This window comes from Hyaena hyaena, unplaced genomic scaffold (genome assembly GCF_003009895.1).
Source record: "Hyaena hyaena isolate Hyena2069 unplaced genomic scaffold, ASM300989v1 scaffold_278, whole genome shotgun sequence".
NCBI lineage: Eukaryota > Metazoa > Chordata > Mammalia > Carnivora > Hyaenidae > Hyaena > Hyaena hyaena.
The window spans coordinates 919340-938945 of record NW_024080911.1 but is presented as its reverse complement, the minus strand read 5'-3'; the positions used below and the strand labels follow the sequence as shown (position 1 = coordinate 938945).

The 19606-nt window shown below is 40.9% G+C and overlaps 1 long non-coding RNA gene across 1 annotated transcript; it reads left to right on the top strand.

Annotated features, from left to right (window-relative positions):
* Nucleotides 1-15406: 15406 nt before the first annotated feature.
* Nucleotides 15407-19369, top strand: LOC120241126. Its single transcript, XR_005530841.1, has 2 exons — nt 15407-15479; nt 19339-19369. It is a non-coding gene; the product is annotated as an uncharacterized LOC120241126 (long non-coding RNA).
* The last annotated feature ends 237 nt before the right edge of the window (nt 19370-19606 follow it).

Sequence of the window (19606 nt, the reverse complement as noted above, 5' to 3'; positions counted from 1 at the left end):
GACAGCCTTTTTAACAGATGGTGTTGGGAGAACTGGACAGCAACATGCAGAAGAATGAAACTAGATCATTTTCTCACACCATGCACAAAAATCAACTCAAAATGGATAAAGGACCTGAACGTGAGACAGGAAACTATCAACACCCTAGAGGAGAAAGCAGGAAACAACCTCCTTGACCTCCACCGCAGCAACTTCTTACTTGACACATCCCCAAAAGCAAGGGAATCAAGAGCAAAAATAAACTGTTGGGACCTCATCAAGATTAAAAGCTTCTGCACAGCCAAGGAAACAACCCAGAAAATTAATAGGCAACCAACGGAATGGGAAAAGATAGTTGCAAATGACATATCAGATAAAGGGTTAATATCCAGAATCTATAAGGAACTCACCAAACTACACGCCCGAAAAACAAACAACCCAGTGAAGAAATGGGCAGAAGACATGAACAGACACTTCTCCAAAGAGGACATCCAGATGGCCAACAGACACATGAAACGATGCTCAGCATCCCTCCTCATCAGGGAAATACAAATCAAAACCACACTGAGATACCACCTCACGCCAGTCAGAGTGGCTAAAATGAGCAAATCAGAGAACTCTAGATGCTGGCGAGGATGTGGAGAAACGGGCACCCTCCTACACTGTTGGTGGGAATGTAAACTGGTACAGCCCCTCTGGAAAACAGTGTGGAGGTTCCTCAGGAAACTAACAATAGAACTCCCTTATGACCCAGCAATAGCACTGCTAGGAATTTACCCAAGGGATACAGAAATGCTGAGGCATAGGAGCACATGTACCCCAATGTTCATAGCAGCACTCTCCACAATAGCTAAAACATGGAAAGAGCCTAAGTGTCCATCAACAGATGAATGGATCAAGAAGATGTGGTTTATCTATACCATGGAATACTACATGGCAATGAGAAACAATGAAATCTGGCCATGTGTAGCAACATGGATGGACCTTGAGGGTGTTATGCTGAGCGAAATAAGTCAGGCAGAGAAGGACAAATATCATATGTTTGCACGTATAGGAGGATTAGGAGGAACTTGACGGAGGAACAAGGGGGAGAAGAAGGGCGGAAATGGTGGGGGAAAGGGAGAGAGGCAAACCATGAGAGACTCTTGAATGCTGACAAAAACTGAGGACTGATGGATGTGGGGGGGAGGGGGGATGGGCATGGAGGAGGGCACTTTGGGGATGAGCACTGAGTGTTATGTGGAAACTAATTTGACAATAAACTATTTGTAAAAAAAAAAAAAAAAAAAACAACAATTTTACCTTGAAATGATAATCACTAGTTTTACCATGTCTTCAGAAGTTCAGGACTTGCTGCTGTTATGTCTTTAGGGAGGAATTAGGTGGAGAAATGAGTTTTATATTGCTCTCTCTAATCCATGTGTGTAGATAAGAGAAAAATATATGTATATAATATTAAAAAATACAAGAAATGTAAATGCCCTTTTCTAATAAGACATACTCCTTTGTTACTAGGCCCAGTGAATGTTACTGGACCTGTTTTTCCTAACACAGTTTCCACAGAACATTAGTTTGTTTGTTTTTCTTTTAATGTTTATTTATTTTTGACATAGAGTGTGCAAGCAGGGGAGAGGCAGAGAGAGAGGGGAGACACAGAATCTGAAGCAGGCTCCAGGCTCTGAACTGTCAGCACAGAGTCTGACTTGGGGCTCAAATTCATGAACTGTGAGGTCATGACAGTTCAGAGCTGAAGTCAGATGCTTAACTGACCAAACCACCCAGGTACCCCCCCCCCACTTTTTTAAAGTTTATTTATTTGTTTTGAGGGAGACCAAGACAGCTCAAGCAGGAGAGGGGCAGAGAGAGGGGGAGAGAGAGAATCCCAAGCAGGCGCCGTGCTGGCAGCACAGAGCCCAGTGTGGGGCTTAAACCCACAAAACCATGAGATCATGACCTGAACTGACACCAAGAGTTAGACATTCAACTAACTGAAGCACCCAGGTGTCCCATAACATGAGTTTCTTAAGACGAAATGCATTTGCACTGTTGTTATCTATATATCTATCTGCATTTATATAGGCATTTATATACATAGATTTCATAAAATATGTGTATATACTTCTATGTGCAAATAAATATTTTATAAATTTATGCATTATAGGTATGTGTATATATATATTTGTATGTATATAAGTTTCTGTAATCAAATGCATAGGAGAAATGTTGGAACAAATTTAAAAAGTCTTTGATGCATGATTTTTCAGAATCTTTTTTTAATGTTTAGTTATTTTAAAAGAGAAAGGGTATGAGCAGGGAAGGGGCAGAAGGAGAGAGGCAGAGAGAGAGAGACAGAGAGAGAGAGAAAGAGAGAGAGAATCTCAAACGGCCTCCACACTCAGTGTGGAGCCAGGTGTGGACTCCAACTCAAGAACCATGAGATCATGACCTGAGCTGAAACCAAGAATCAGATGCTTAAGTGACTGAGCCCCCCAGGGGCCTCCCAGAATCTGTAATGTGTTGACATCATTGTCACTTTCAAGAGTGAGATTTGAAAGTTAGCTTCAGACAAACTCATCTGACCATGGGACACCTTTACTTATGGGCTAACTCTTTGGACTATTATTCATTCCAATGCACGTTTATAATCTGTGTAATAAAGGATTCTTTATGAGGTGGGAGGATGGGATTGAAGCTGCTGAAAGTTCTGTTACACTCCTGAGAGGTGGAAAACAGCTTAAAAGTTGTCAAGTCCAACTGCTCATCCAATGGATAATACTTTTATTTTCCTTCAATCACGTAGCTGATCAATACTTCATGTAGAAAAGAAACTGCAGAGTCTGACAACATGATCCATTACATTGTCTCCATCATTATTCTGATAATACCATTTGTCATTGTCAGAGGTCTCCAACAAAAATGTTTCTAAAAAGAAAAACCAACAGACTAAGAGTGGAAGCAGGGCCATGTAAGTATGGTCCACCAACAATTTTTTGAGAGTCTGTTGTGGGCAGGGCATGCAGCAGCTTGCCACCTTCTACCTGGGGAGACGGGCATGCTCCAAACTGAATAATATAATGTATCATAAGTCTTGTCCAGTTATTAACAAATTGGTACAAAAAACAAGAGTGATGAGGCCATTTCTTCCAACTGTATAATTGCGAGGCTGAGGGATTTTACAGAGGTCATAACTTTTGAGACTGTCTTTTTTTTTTTTTTTTGTAAGATGTTGCCAAATTGAGTAAGACAAGAAGGGAATTCCATCTATAGAGGGAAAAAAATGAGGGAACACCTGGTGGTGTCAAAAGATTGAGGGATGAGGGGCGCCTGGGTGGCTTAGTCGGTTAAGCGTCCGACTTTCGCTTAGGTCATGATCTCGCGGTTTGTGGGTTCGAGCCCCGCGTTGGGCTCTGTGCTGACTGCCAGCTCAGAGCCTGGAGCCTGTTTCAGTCTGTGACTCCCTCTCTCTCTGACCCTCCCCTGCTCACGCTGTCTCTCTCTCTCTCTCCTAGAAATAAATAAAAACATTTAAAAAAAAAAAAAAAGATTGAGGGATGATATGGGGACACAGTGTTAAATGAGAACAGAGCATAGGATGAGTGTTGGATGCGGTATGGGAGGTGCTCTGGGTTGAACTGTGTCCCTTACAAATTGTTTATGTTGATATCCTAACCTCCAAGTTCTCAGAAAATGACCTTACTTGGAGATGGAGTCTTTGTAGAGTACTCAAGTTATGTTATTTATTTTTACCTGAGAAAGAAAGTGTGCATGCATGTGAGTGAGCAGGGAAAGGGCAGCGGGAGAGAGAGAAAGAGAAAGAGAGAGAGAGAGACGGAGGGAGAGAGAGAGAGAGAAGGAGGGAGAGAGAAAACCTCAAGCATGTTCCACACTCAATGTGGAGCTTGACATGGGGCTTGATCCCACAACCCTGAGATCATGACCTGAGTTGGAATCAAGAGTCAGACACTCAACGGACTGAACCACCCATGCACCCTTAGAATAATCAAGTTAAAATGAAGTCATTAGGGCAGGCTCTATAAGGACACCTGTAACTTGTGTCCTTATAAGGAGATTTGGACACAGACACAAATAAAAGATGATATAAAGAGACTCAGGAAGAAGACAGCCAACTATTAGCCAAGGAGAGAGTTCTGAAACAGATCCATCTATCATGGCTCTCAAAAGGAGCCAAACTTGTCAGCATCTTGACTTTGGACTTCTAGCCTTCAGAACTAGGGGACAGTATATTTCTGATGTGTAAGCCATCTAGTTGTGGTACTTCATTCGAGCAGCTCTAGGACACCAATACAGCAGTGAAGCAGGAGTATAAATTGAGGCTAGAGGGTGAGGACCCTTCAGTTGTGTTCTTCAGTTCAGCAGTCTGAGCCACGGAGAGCATCTGAAGTTGTCTGAGATGGAGTAGCCTGGTTGGAGGTGTTAACAAGCTAACTGTGCAGCGGAGTGGAAAAACTTTAGGCTGCAGGAGGAGAGGGAGGCAGCAGGAATCCAGGGCCTATGAGGAGGGGGCTTCTTCAATGGGCCAGGTTTAATAGATCGAGGGCCTTTAAAATAGGCCAGGAGCTCTCGGTGGGGATTTGTAAAACACTGCATAGGCAAACCGGATTGATGATAGAACACAGCTAACAAAGAAAGAGAAATCAAAATAGCTACCAGACTCATAGCCATTTTTTGCTGAGATTGAGCACAAGTGGGTAAGAATGCCTGAGTCCAAATACTGTATATAATCCTCCTATGGCCCATAACTTCACAAATGTGCTCTTGCACTCACTTCCTTCTATGCACCCCTCAGCGCCTTCTTCTGTGATCCATGAACAAGCCAAATTCCTTCCCAGCCAGGACCTCTGCCTTTGCAGATCTCACTGCCTGGGAGACTCCCACATGTCCAGCCTTCCCACCATCACCATATGAATGGCTGACTCCCACCTTTTTGACATCAGTGCCCATATCATCTCCTTAGAGGGTTTGACCCCTTTCCCCAACACTCTGCCTTCAGGGTCCTTTAGGACCCCACCCTGTTTCTTCATAGCTCTTCTGCCCCGTAATCAGATTTCTTTTTCCTTTGTTTATTGTCAATCTACTTCAAATTCACAACTTTAACTGTAATGCAAACTAGGTAGGAACCTCATCTATTTTCTTCTACTGCTTCTGCCTGGAATCTGGCACAGTCTCTGCCACTTAGTAGGCACTCATTAAATAGTGGCTGAATAAAGGAATAGATTACATGTGTGAAACTGAAGTATTCTGAAAGATGAGAGCATTTCAGTATTTCATATCATTTCACTTTCACTGAGAAGAACTGATATTTCTGGTTAACCAGTTCACAATTAAAGGTATCATTTCTGATAATTTTTGGAGAAACTATTGGAATTTCAGAGTATGTGACAACATGTAGCAGTGAGTTATGGAAAAGGTGAGTTTATGATTTCACATTTTCTCATTGAGAATATTTTAAATCATTTAATATTTAAATTTTTTACATAAAAATCTGGACAAGACATTGGAAAAAGAGTTTCATGATTTTATCTGTTATTTCCTTCCCCGCTTGGGCAGTAGGAGTCTGTGATTCACTCTGGGTTGTACAATAGCAGAGAAGGCATCCTCTGACCTTCGGGTCACTTAAGCATTTAGACACCTGACGGCAATCTTTCATTAAATTTGGTATAGCAGCAGCCAATGCTAGCAGGTAGGAGAGAACACAATTTGTTTTTCTTCAGCAACCTTCATACCAAATATCTGAAAATGTTTCCCAGTGACAGACAAAACTGAGAGCTTAATATTTTTCCAGATGAGCCTGGTGGCTTTCATCGAGGGAAAAATGATGTGGGTGGATGAGCTTAATGAAAAGTAGAGAAAAGAGGAAGGGAAAATGAAGTTTATGCATGGTCCAGATACATTTAGGGACTTGGGCAGACTACTTAGAGAGAGAGCAGGATGTGATGCTAATGGGCAGGAAACAAGTTCGGGGAGATTTATGTTGTGTTAAAATGCAATATAATCTGGTGAGCCAGTGTTCCCTTGCTTCTTCCTCCTTCCTTGGTTTCTCCCCACTGCTTTCCTCTTGCCTCAGGCTGGGAATAAAAGATACAGTTTTGGGAGAAGGGTGGATATTTCTCCCCAGCAAGAATAAAAAGGGCAAAATTGAATAGATAATCTTTCTCATTTCTCTCTGCCCATTCCCTGGCTCAACTTTTTCTGTGACCTTGATGATATTAGTTAAGAGCTATCTTTTATCAAGCACCTACTACGTGCTAGGACCTTGAACCTTAATTGCATTTGTTTTCACATAATGTAGGAACTAAAGCAGAGAAGATTTAGTAACTTTCCCAAGTCATTTTGGCTGGTGGGTGGTCATGTATGGATTTGACTCAGACAACAACATTCACCACGAAGCATACGACCTTCCTCTGTGCTCAGTACCCGCATGTTCCAACCACTCCCACAGCATGAAATGCCATCTTGGGAGATGGGAGATAACTCCCTACTGAGTCTCAGTCTCAACCTCTCCTGAGCAAGACCTGTCCACTCAGCTGCCCAGGGCCATCCCCTGTTGGGTATCCCACTGCAATCACCAGTTCACTCAAGACTGAACTCTGTTCTACCTCAATCAAGTCTGCTCACGTCAAGAAATAATGGCATGTTGGGGTGCCTGGGTGGCTCCGTTGGTTAAGCATCTGACTTCAGTTCAGGTCATGATCTCACAGTCAGTGAGTTAAAGCCCTGTGTTAGGCTCTCTGCTGACACCTCAGAGCCTGGGGCCTACTTCGGATTCTGTGTCTCCCTCTCTCTCTGCTCCTCACCCGGTCATGCTATGTCTCTCTCACTCAAAAACAAATAAACATTAAAAAAAAAAAAAAAAAGAAAGAATGGCATGTCTATCCAGACCAGACACAAATACTCAGGAGTCAGCCTTGAGTACTCCCCTTGACCCTCGGCCAACACTCGTATTCATATAAATGGTCACAAATTCCTGTCACTTCGGATTTCAAATGTATTATAAATCTGACCCCATGTCTTAGTCCCCACCAGCTTGGACCAAGCTACCATCACTTGGACCACTATAACAGTTATTTTTTTAATTCTTTGTTTTTATTGTGAAATAAAATGTACACATACACACACATATGCACACATGCATACATATTTCATTTTATATAATAGAGGGATTTAGAAGACTTAAAAGTTTTGCTTAAAAAATAATAACAGAATAACTTCCTTTTATCCACTAATCAGTTTAAGCCCTAGAATATCATCAACATTTCTGAGGAGTCCTTGATTGCATTCATCCCCATTCCCCGAGAAAACCACCATCCTGCATGTTGTTAATGTCCTCCTTGCTTTCTGTGGTTTTGCCACTCATATAAGTATCTCTGAATTACATTATGATGTATTATAATTTTGCTAGGTTTCAAAATGTAAACAAACGGAATCATGTTTTATTGCAGCTTGTTTGCTTGCTTGCTCTGTTCCTCAGAATTAATATTTTCGATTATTTTAAAAATCATCATCTAGAGCAAGGGTTGGCAAACCATAGCCCATGTTCCAAATCTGGTCTACTGTCTGTTTATATAAATAAAGTTTCATTTAAAATTTTAAAATAAGGTTTTATTTAAAGCCATGTTATCTATGGCTGCTTTCATGCTAAATGGCACTGAATAATTGCAACTGATACCATATTGTCTGCAAAGCCTAAAATAGTTCATATCTGGCTCTTTGTGGAAAATGTTTCCTAACCCCTGCTGTAAAGAGATCTTACCTGTGAGCTCGAGAGGCATGTACAAGAATGTGCACAACTACTTTGTGTATAAGAGTAAAACCCTTGAAAATTCAAAGGTAAACAATAAGAGAAATAGATAAATAAACTGTGGTATATTTGTTCCATGAAATACGATACAACTATGATAATGAAGTAGCTACCTAAATCAACAAGAATAGAGCTAGAAACCATAAAACTATGGTTTTCATGGCCCCAAAGAAAATATTATGATTCCATTTGTTTAAATTCCAAAAGCAAGCAAAACTATATTATGCATAAACTTACATATGTGATAAAACTATAAAGAAAAACAAGGGAATAATTAACAAATTACAGAATAATAGTTTCCTTGGTAGGAGGTAGATGAAGTCAGGGGTGTGTGTGTGTGTGTATGTGTGAGTGTGTGTGTGTGTGTGTGTGAGTGTGTGTGTGGGTATCTCATCCAAGTTTGAGATTTATCTTTCCTCTTATTTGAGAATTCTTCTGATGAGCTAAAGTTTATAACTTCAATAGTCAGATTTCTCATTCCTTTTTCTACAGGTTGCTTACTTTGTGTCTTACTTTAAAAATTATCCCTTAAAAATGAGAATGTTGTTCTATGTAATTTTTTTTTAATGTTTTTTCTTTATTTCTAGGAGAGAGAGAGACAGCGTGAGCAGGGGAGGGTCAGAGAGAGAGGGAGTCACAGACTGCAACAGGCTCCAGGCTCTGAGCTGGCAGTCAGCACAGAGCCCGACGCGGGGCTCGAACCCACGAACCGCGAGATCATGACCTAAGCGAAAGTCGGACGCTTAACCGACTAAGCCACCCAGGCGCCCCCTATGTAATTTTTAACATTCTCAATATTTCTGCACATGGTCTAAGGTACACATTAGTTTTTAGTTTGTCCCATATAGATACCAAGTTTCCCCGGCACCTCTTAATGCATAGTCCTCCCTTTTCTCATCCACCTTCAGCATCCACTCATTTATCAAATTTCCATATACACAATGGGTCTGATTCTGGGCTCTCTACTCTGTGCCACTGGCTTTGATACTCTTTTTAACTCAGTCTCTCTAGTTTCATATCCTGTTCAAATTATTCACCACCCAGGTGCTGGAGTGATCTATAAAATGTGTGTGTGTGTGTGTGTGTGTGCACGCGTGCACATGTAGATGTATCTCTATGGATATATGTGCACATGTGCTGTTCAAGACTTCTCTGGAATTACTTATTTCTCCATTGCCATTTCTTAGTGCTTATAAAACCGTCACATATACATATTACCATTTTCACTTTCCATCATCCCTATCTATAAGATAAAGGAAACGAGGCTCAGAAAAGTTAAAGGAAATTCTCATTGTCTCACAGAGTGAAAAAGAAGCAGCATTGGGTTCATACCTGCTCCAGAATGTATGATACCTCAACTCTTCTTTCTTCTTCTTCGGTTTTTAAAAAAAAATTTTTTTAAGGACAGAGAGAGACAGAGCATGAGCAGGGAAGAGGCAGAGAGAGAGGGAGACACAGCATGTGAAACAGGCTCCAGGCTCTGAGCTGTCAGCACAGAGCCAGATGTAGAGCTCGAACCCACAGACCATGAAATCATGACCTGAGCTGAAGTCAGACCCTTAACCGACTGAACCACCCAGGTGCCCCTTCTTCTTTTTCTTCCTGACATTCTCGTGTTCCTCCAACTATTCTGAGTCTCCCTCCTAATTTTTCTTTTCTTTTTCTGAGCATTTTGCACAAAATTTGCTTTTCCAAGACTTTTGCTTCATTGTTAAGGAGTTGGTATACCTTTCCTTTTGTGTCTTGACCATCTTCTACTTTTGTTTTAAGCTCCCTTTCCTTGTGCTCAAGTCCCCAACAAATGTGTCTTTTTTTATATCCCCCTCATCTCTTGTGATGACTTGCCATGTTCACTTCTCAGAGGTAAATTCAGACCTTCAGAGACTTTATGGTGCATACTCAAAGATCATTATCTTACCCTGTATCTAGCACTCACCACACATAATTCAAAATAAAAGATTTATGAACAAAGCAAATACATATTTCAAAATGAAACCAAGTATAAATATATCCTCAAACTGACATGTGCTCTTCATAGATTCTCTGACTCTCCCTTTTTCCTTTCCTCCCCCCAAATGATTGCCAATTTTCTTTGCCCAATAGGAATCTGTCACTCTCCGTTCTTTGAGGGAGGCATGGGGCTCTTTTCAGATGCAGTGTGGGCAGTTTTTCTCCGTGGACCTTCTGCCTCCTCACTGCACTGCGCATGCTTCCCTTTCTCATTGTAAGTTTCTCTGTGCAGGGACCCTTCACTCGCTAATATCAATGGTTATACTAAAATAATTGCAGATCCTTAATCATCAAGCCTCAAACATTTCTTACCTGGATTAAATTTTCCTCCTGGCCCCCACGACCCGTTCTCCACACAGCAAACAGGATACCTTTAAACATGCAAAATGATTTAATCTCTCTTATGGCCTCCCTTCATGTGTACAATAAAATGCAACTCTAAGCCCTAGGTTACAATGCACTGCTTATGTCTTCAACTCCTGTGCCACTCTCTTCATCACTTTTTGTGGTTGGTCAACCACAACATGAGCTTTTTCCTGCCACAAGGCCTTTGCCTTTGCTGTTTCCTCTATTTATTGTGCCCTTTCTCTTGATTATAAAGGTCATTGACCCCTCTTGTTATTTAAGTGTCAACTTCATTGTCTTCTCCATCAGAGTGATTTTCTCTTCCTATTGCCCCTAAAAAACATCCCCTGACCTTTCTGTCACATCAAGTTATCTTAATGTTCTGAAGAATTTTCACTGCTATCTGATATTTTTCCTATTTGTTTGTTTATTACATATTTTGCCCCCACTAGAGCATCGGCTTCCTAAGAGCAAGAACCTTCTCTCTTCTTTACTATTGTTAAACAGTTGGTTTAGAATAGTACCTGACATACTGGCTGGATGAATAAATGGACTTGACAGGCTCTTCTTTTGTCATTTCTTTTAATTTCACATATTTATTCTCTAGACTAGATCCTATAATGATTGCTACAAAATCATTCTAATGAAATCTATGAGTCTACATTATAACGGGCCACAGGTAAGAATCTCTTCTATGTCTTGTTTTAATTTCTGAAAAGAATGATGATTTTTAACTTTGATCTACTGGTTTGCTGATCTTTAAAAGTGACACTGCCTTCACCCTGTTGGATACATCAGAAAATCTGGGAATTATCCTTAATTCCTCTTTCTTCGTTAAGGCCCACGTTAAGTCTGTCACCAAGTTCTACTGAACATGTTTAATTCATGCATTTTCTTCTTTCCCATAGCTGCAACCCCAGTCCAATTTCCCATTAATTCTTGCCTATATTTCTGCAATAACCCCTTATTGGTTTTGCAAACTTCATTTTTCCACAATTTTTATCTAAACTATAATCAGAGAAATATTTCTAAAATGCAAATATAATGCCACTCCACTGCACCAACTCTTCAGTGCTTTCCCATCCATTAGGATAAAGTTCTAAGTCCTCAAAGTAAAGTATGAGACCCTACCTTTCTGGACACGTACACCAGCTGCTGCTCTTTCTTCAGCTTGAATGGTTGTGTTGGCTCTTTCTCATAGTGTGCTCATTATTAAATGGGAAGCTCATCTGATCTTTAGAGCACCACACGAGAAAGGCTAATGATGCTATCCCCTGTTTCACAGGTGGAAGAGCAAGGCCTATTGCATTGACATGTTTGACCAATAGCAGAATAGATCCTGATTTTCTCTTTCTTAATCAATCCATACATTTAGATGTTATCAAGTTCTATTGATGTCATTTCAATGTCCCCCAGAGTTAAGAACAGCTCTAGGAACCCAAGTCTCCTGATCCCTTCACCATCTTTAATTTCCATCTCACTATTACATGATGTTTTTTTTCCTCTCCCATGTATCCTATCCAGGACACCAAAAGGTCACTGTTCTGTGCTAACCAGGTCCTGGGTTGCTTGCAGATGCAGAAAATATTTCTGTGTCTATAGAGCTAGAAGACAGTGGGGAAAACTGGAGCAAAAGTTAAGTTTTCTGCAGGATTAAGGTTCTTACCCATGACTGATCATATTTCATTGACTATCTTGCCTTGTATCAGGCACTATCCTAAGGGGATGAAAGGGAAGAAACAATACTTTTTAGGTAAAATTGGTTGAGGTCTTTCAATGTTTCAGGCATCTGTGTTTGGACTTTTTCTGTACCTTATTCAATACTTATAATGATTCTGTGATGTACTATTATTATCCCCAGTTTATTGATGAGGGGTGTTGGATATAGGAAGGTTAAGAAATTTGCCCACAGTCTCCCAGAAAGTGGAAGAACTCAGGAAGAACCACTTCTCTGCAGTTTGTCTCTACAGTTTCTAATCAGGACACTCCAGCGCTTCCAATGGAAACAGAATACAATCCCTTTTTATCAGAGTTTTATGGTTGGTGTGGAAGGGAGATCCATAAATGCAAGACCATGTGATAAGTATTATGATCCATCCAACACATCTTTCTGGTGACTGTGATCGAGTGGCTATTTTGTAATGTGTTTTCATTTATACAGTATGGAGCAAGCAATATGAATGCAGAAGTTAGAGAATTTTGCTGACTGTGTTACCTTGGAAGAGTTATTTAACTTTTCATCACGTTTTCCTCATAAATAAAATATGGATACCAAATATCTATTTCAAAGTTTTACTGTTGGTGTTAAGTAGATTAACGTATATCAGATAGTCAGCACATAGTAAGCCATATGAAAACTTTCAGGACTTGTAGGAGTATTTTTTCAATATTTATTTATTTACTTATTTATTTATTTATGAGAAAGAGAGAGAGAGTGAGTGAGCAGGAGAGGGGCAGAGAGAGAGAAATCCCAAGCAGGCTCCGCACTGTCAGTGCAGAACCCAACGTGAAACTCGAACACATGAACCATAAGATCATGACCTGAGCCAAAATCAAGAGTCAGGTACTCAACCTACAGAGGAACCCAGGCACCCCATGACTTGTAGGAGTATTAATGAAAAATCTGTGCATTAGGTGAAGGATAACTATGAAAGAACAAACTGTTAACCTAGCATGAGGGAAAAGGGGTGTTCCTCACAGCTCATGAACTGGACTGAGAAGATATCTAAAAGTTATTTAGACTGAAAGATGTCCAATAACTTTATTCCTCCATTTCACTATTTAGCATCTAGATTTTTCTTTGAGAACACTTTTTCCTCAAAGTGTGTATGCTCCCTCCCATGAAGACCTATTTACTTCTGATATTCATCCTATTACCCCAACATGAGCTTCCCAGATACTGGAATGGACACTGCAGAAAAGAGAGATGGCATGAAAGCAGGCCTTTGAGAATGCCAGTGAGCCATTGGTTCAATCAAATATGGATCTTGTCAACCTCTTGACTTTCTAATCTGTGAACCAATACATCAGCTTCATTGTTAAAGCCCATTTGAGCTGAGTTTTCTGTTATTTACAATAGATCCCCTCTTAACTGCAGGGACTTCTAGACAGGAGGGCTGCATGTGCAAAGGCTCGCAGAGAGAAAGGAGAGATCATGATGGGTTTAGAAATATTACATTGAGAAATGAGGCCAGAAGGTGGGTCAGTGCCAGCCTTTCAAGGGCATTGACTTCCATTTTAATGAGTTTGGACTCTAGCCTGTAGGCAGTGGGGAGCAACAGTTTTTGAGCAGAGAAGTGACATGATCAGATTTGCATTTTAGAAATATGACTCTGGCTGTGAAGTTGAGTTTGGATAGGAGTAGGAAAGTCTAAAAGCAGAGAAAAGAGTTAAAAGATAACTACAATAGAATGAAATAAAGATGACAGTAGAAGGGATAGAGGGGTAAGGGTCTGGCATCATTTTCTTTCTAGATCCATCTTATTATTACATACTTAATTTATGGATTCCCCTTGGCTTTTAATTCTGGGTTCACAGATGCGCCCCCTACCCCACAGTCACAGCAGCAGACTGGCAGACAGGGGATTCTTGCCCTCCGACTATTCTGCAGACCTTTCAAAATCCAAGACATGAGGCTGAGGAGCCTTCCAACATTTAATATTCCCTCACTGTACTCATTCCTACATCATGGCTGTGCTCTTCAGCTGGACATTAACAAATGGCACCAAAACTCCATGATGATCACAGACCCCAGATGAGGAAGACATTTTAAATATCCTCTGAACTCAATTGAGTCCTCAGTTCTTTCCCTTTCCAAGCAGGAGATGCCTCAGCAGGGAGTACCAAAATACTGTCAAAAAATTCATGTCTATTGCCTCTTTTTCCCATATCAGAAAACCTCCAACTAGTTATCATGGAGTTAATTTTGCTTCCTGCTCTTCTGAGATCTTTTCAATAAAATAATGTTGGAATTGTATGGGAGCAGAGATACATAAACAGTTGGGAATTTGGTTTTTAAATATACACTTTAAAAAAAAAAAAACAAGTCTTCATGTCCAGTTCTCTGGCACTATGCTTTCATTTGCTGCATGCAATTTGGTGCAAGTTTGAATGGTCAATTAAACATCTGTTAATAGGACCAGGGAAGAGTTATAACATCACAGTTCCATGAGTACATACCATCTAGACTAGCTTTGCTAGTTTCCTGCTGATCTACAAAGCCTTGGCTAGAATCAGATGGGGGAACATCCAGGGATTTAGGCCAGGAAAACCCATTTTCAATCTTCTGTAGCCACCACCACCACCACTCCCATGCTTTACCATGGATAGACAGGAGAGTAATATAATTTTAAATTTCAAAATTATAAGAACTGGAAAAGACTTTAGAAATTATCTACTCTATACTTATTAGTTAATGAGTTCAGTTGCTTTGGCTGAGGCTAAAAATATCAGAAGCCGCATCCCAAAATGTGGAGCAAGAACCCATCACTGGGGACTTGCAGTAACGGAGGTGTCTCAGTCCCCCATCTGTAAGATGGAAGTGATTATAGTATATGTTTCTACAGGCTGTTTGAGGATTAAGGAAATTAATATATTTGAAGCACTTCAAATGCTCTGGCATATATTGAGTGCCAAATTAAGTGTTACCTATTATGACATGGCTATTTGGAGACTCAGATTTGCTGTGAAGTTACAGTGTGGATGGGATGGCTGGTTGAATGCTCAACTGCCAGAACAAAGGCAAGCTTGCTGCATGGGACAACAAGTATATAAGTCTGTCAGACAGGGGTGCCTGGGTGGCTCAGTCAGTGAGTGTCCAACTCCATGCAGCTCAGGTTGGTGGGACTGAGCCCCACATGGGGCTCTGTGCTGAGCGTGAAGCCAGCTTAATTAAGATTCTCTCTCTCTTTCTCTCTCTCTGTTTGTCTCTCTCTCTGCTCCTCTCCCCCAACTCCCCTTCCTTCCTTCCTCCCTTCCTTCCTTCCTTCCTCCCTTCCTTCCCCTTTGTCTCCCTCCATCATTCTTTCTTTCTTTCTTTCTTTCCCCCCCCCTCTCTCCCCCTTCCTTCCTTCCTTTATTTCTTTCTTCCCTTTTTTCAGACCAGTCTGAGTTGCAAGAGAGAAGGAAGCTTTCATTTCAATTGAAATATATTCTTACTTGGAACTATACATTTTAATTACTGAATTGAAGCAGTGTTTTGTGACTTACAGAGACAAGAGAAATCTCTTTGCATACTGAAGAATGACCAGAAAAAACATGAGTCTTGCAGAAGTTCCTGCCGGAACTAGAAGCATGAGAGCAGTTTTAAAGGGACCAAGGAGACAGAGTAAGTTTACTTTTTTGTGATTGTGAACTATGAGTTGTGCCCGTACAACATAATGGATACACAATTAGCAAATACTTACCAATGCTACTGCATGTCAGGCACGGCACAAGATATAGCAATGAACAAAGATAAATCTCTACTATCTTGGAAATTAGATTCTACAGGGGAAAATGGATGGAAAACCAATAAAGAATTGACTGGATAAATAATAGGTCTGGGATAGGGTAAGGGCTAGTAAGAAAACATGTGAAAAAAGGAATGAGGAGGGGGGTAACATGGCAGTGGTCCCTTAAGGAAGTTCTTGATTGCTTTTCTGATTGCTTCTATTTTTTCAGTGCATTTGGAAGTGACTTTGTTGGGATAGTGAGAATGAGACAGGGGGTGCTTGAATTTTAAAGGGAAGATATGAAATTGTCACCTGGAATTATGGGAGAGAAAACAGAATTGGAAATTGTAGGAAAATTGTCAGGTAGGTTTAAAGACCCTCCTGAGAGAGCTGGTAATGGTTTTAAGTGACATGGGTGAGCATTTGTGTATGTTTTTCTTCAGTTAAGTTCAAGTACTCTAGTGTAGGCACAGAGAAAGTGGAGAATTAAATTAATCAGGGAATCATGATGGAGGAAGAGAAAGGAAGGGATGTTAGCCTATTTGCAAGGAGTCATGGAATTGAAGTTGGGTATGGAGGGAGATGAGAACAAGAGAAGAGAGAGCCCTGGCGCTGATTGTTTATGGACGCTGTGGGGTTTATTAATGTTTGAGTCATGACACAAGAGTGAGTGAGCTGTACAAAGTATGAAGTGAAGATACTTAAAGTGAAGATTAGATTATGGGGATGCAAAAGTTCAGGAAATGTCTGGAGGACTGAGCAGCTGATGTTGAGAAGACAGTATCATAAAAGGAGGAGATCAAGAAACTTCCCACCAAGAGGCCAGAGTGATAAAAGGAGTGTTCCTGTGGATATTGAAGCTCACCAAGAATCATGACAAGAATAATACTAGAGAGTAATAATGAGCCAGGTGGTACATTTGGTAAGAAATGAGGAGTCACTAAGAGCTAGATGAAGAAGGAGGGTGGTACTGGTAGCATAGTCTAATTGAGTTGCTCCAAGCTGATAGTTTCAGTGAAAGAGACAATGATCTAAAAATGACTAGGAGGTACAAAGATGGCACCCTACCTCGGGTTCAGTGGTATAAGGATAAGAGAAAGATGTCCCTTAAATTATGCTGATTGACATAAACATGAAAGTCAGATAAGTTCAATTCATCCTGATCCATTTAATCAGCCTGGTTTAGGCTGATTATGGTGGTAAGGATGCTGCACAGGAAGGAGTGGAGGTCTTGCTTGGAGACTTTATTGCTCTGGGTAGCTCCATGGTCAAAAAGCGTGTGATGATTTAATCACATGAGGCTGAGCTGGCTAGAGTGGACCTTGTCACATCAGAAGCAAATAAGTTTATATAGATATATACATCTCAAGCTATTACAATGGATGCCTGGTATCTTAGAGTGAGGAAGGACGAAGGGTAGGTCAATGAGGTCAGCCATGGACACACGAGGGAGAAGGGTTTTACAAGTTGTAAGTTGGCAAACTTGCATTTTTACATTTTTGAAAACAGAAATACTAACGGTAAGCAGTTTGCTCAAAATCACAGCTATTTAATGAGCAAATCAGAGCCACTCTACCAGGAATACATGAAAACCCTATTTAGGTAGCTCGCCTCATCAAATAAATGTGATTTTGTACTTACTTTCAGAAGGTTAGTAATTTAGCTACTGAGTCCTGGCTTTGCCACCAGCTGTCTGTGTAACAATGGGCAATTTATTGGGCTTTGTGTCAGTTTGGGTTCCCTAAGAAGCAGACACTGAGATGGGGTTAGTTGTGCCAGAGATCTATTGGGGGCAGATGTCTGTGACGGAGAAAGTAATGAGGAGCCAAAGAAGGTGGGGGGAGGGGGGAGGGTGAAATACAAGGCTGACATGGGAAAGAAGAAAGGAAAGGAAGTGAAGGAAAAGAACATCGAGTTGCCGTTCAGTGGGAAGCAAAGATGCCTGCCAGGTGAGTCCTGAGCTGGACAGGAGCAGACAGCCCTAGGGCCCCTGCTGTGCTCCATCACTGATTGGGAACAACTCACAGAGATCACAGAGAGCAAGGCACTGGGGCATAAATTCCGCGTTGAGGGGACAGGGGGTGAGGAGTCAACAGTTCAGCAGCTGGAGGCTATCAGCCAACCACATTCCTTGCAGCCAACCCTCCTAGAGGGAGGCATGAGCAGCATACCTCCATGACCACCACAGATCTCGTCCCGTTTACAATCTAAAAACTTTTAAAATTGAGATGAAATTCACCTAACATATAATTAACCATTTTAAAGTGTATAATCTAGCGGCATTTGGTACATTCGCAATGTTGTGCAGCCATCACCTCTATCTGGTTCCAAAACATTTTCATCACCCACAAAGGAGACCCTGCACCTATTAAGCAGTCTCTCCTCATTTCTCCTTCCCCCTAGTCCCTGGCAACCACTAATGTACTTTCTGTCTTTATGGAGTTTCTCATTATGGGCATTTTATACAAATGGAATCATACAATATGTGATGTTTTGTATCCAGTTTATTTAGCATAATGTTTTTGAAGCATATATTAGTACTTTGTACATTTTTATGGCTGAATAATATTCCATTATATGGTTACACCACATTTTGTTTATCCATTTATTGATTGATGGAAATCTGGGTTATTTCAAAAAGCTATGTTGAGTAATGCTGCTATAGCCATTTGTGTACATAGATTTGTTTCAGTATTCATTTTCAAGTCTTTGGGGTATACATCTAGTAGTGAAATTCCTGGGTTATAAGGTAATTCTATGTTTAACTTTTAAGGAACCACCAGTATGCTTTCCACAGCTCCTAAGTCTCATTTCCATCACTTATGAAATGGGATTCACAGAAGACCCCACCTCCTAGGATTGTTGTAGAGAGTCAAGGAGAAAATGCTTGTGGGGCATTGAGCATAGCAACAGGCACATACAGAAATAAATGCTTCACAGTGATACTTGTTATTTGTAATGGGTACTGTGCATTTGCCCAGCATGCTGCCCTCCCCCCCAATATTATAGCTTCATGGATTTTTTTTCTAAACAGTGAAGATACGACATTAAGAATATTCTTTAGTCTTGGCACCTGGGTGGCTCAGTGGGTTAAGAGTCTGACTCTTGGTTTTGGCTCAGGTCATGATCTCACAGTTCATGAATTTGAACCCCACATTGGGCTCTGTATTGATAGTGCAGAGCCTGCTTGGGATTCTCTTTGTCTTCCTCTTCTGTCCCTCTCTTGCTACATGCTCTCTCTCTCTCGCGTGTGCTCTCTCTACCTCTCTCTCAAAAATAAGTATATTAGAAAGAAAAGATTACTCTCAAAGACAGATGACCCTATTTTGACCTGGGTGACTGCAGTTTGTGAAAGCAAAGAGCCCTCAGGATTAAAAGCATGATCATAGCTTGTGTCTGTGGGTTTCTACTGGGGATGAGTTTGTGGGACCTTCTCTCATTAGTGATCACACTTTGGAAATAATTCCTTCCCAGCAGGGCCATCCTTGAAATACCATTTTAGTTTGTTATGCTGGTCACTGCCTCTCCATTGCCACCAAATTTGGACAAACTCTCACAGACTCTCATTTTGACCCCTGTTTTTTTAAGGGGGCAGGGAAAGAAGATTTTAAAAAGTCAGTCATCACTGGGAAGGGAGAGAGAGAAAGGGAATAGAAGCCTCATTGTTCCACAAGTGACTTGGGGAGGGCAGGGGGATGGAGTCACTAACAGTGAGATTTCCTGGTGACTGGTGTGGTTTACTGAGGAATGTAGTCTGATTTCTTTGCAGGTATTGAAAATACTTTAAAATATACCAAAAGCATCTCACCTTGTGCCTGACATAGAGCCTTTGCCTCAGTCCCAGTAATTACTGATGCCATGACAATGTAAGTCAAGATCCCTCTGATGGACAGTTTTCCTTGCTTGTTTACTCATGGAGTTGTTTCCCAATCAATGTTTGGGATATAGAAGAAGTTCCATGAATAGTTTTTAAACAAATGTCCCCATTGGTGGCCGCCATTGCCTCTCCTTGGTGTCTTGC